Source organism: Wasmannia auropunctata, unplaced genomic scaffold (assembly GCF_000956235.1).
Source record: "Wasmannia auropunctata unplaced genomic scaffold, wasmannia.A_1.0 LD336088.1, whole genome shotgun sequence".
Lineage (NCBI taxonomy): Eukaryota > Metazoa > Arthropoda > Insecta > Hymenoptera > Formicidae > Wasmannia > Wasmannia auropunctata.
In genome coordinates this window covers 372,013-372,441 of record NW_012026802.1, presented here as the reverse complement: position 1 = coordinate 372,441, position 429 = coordinate 372,013, and positions in this window count along the sequence as shown.

Genomic DNA, 429 nt, shown 5'->3' with positions numbered 1-429 from the left:
TATCCCCTGTGTGCCTTGTCGACTCAGTTCCAAAAACTGCCGTCGTTGCAATAATTGCAACGACTAAGCAGTGCAGTGGCCCACTTGAGATGGGATATAACCCGTCGTCCAGCGGACCACTGCGGAGTTCACATCAATCATTAACGCATAGCGTTACGCTGTCGGCACGCGCAGTCATTCAATCTGTAAGTAACACGTAAATATAGTGTATGTGTTAAACGATATACTGTGCATCACTTCTACAACCACCAAAACCGAGTCCTTCCCACGTTACACCCCAGCCACGGTGTAACAAATTATTGCCAGCATTATGTGTCCCAACTATGAGAATTCGTATGGGTAAGAGAAGTATGAAGCCTACAATAACTGAATCATTAAATTCTTTTATTTTATCAGTAAATGTAAGTAAATCACTATAAAAAGTATCAA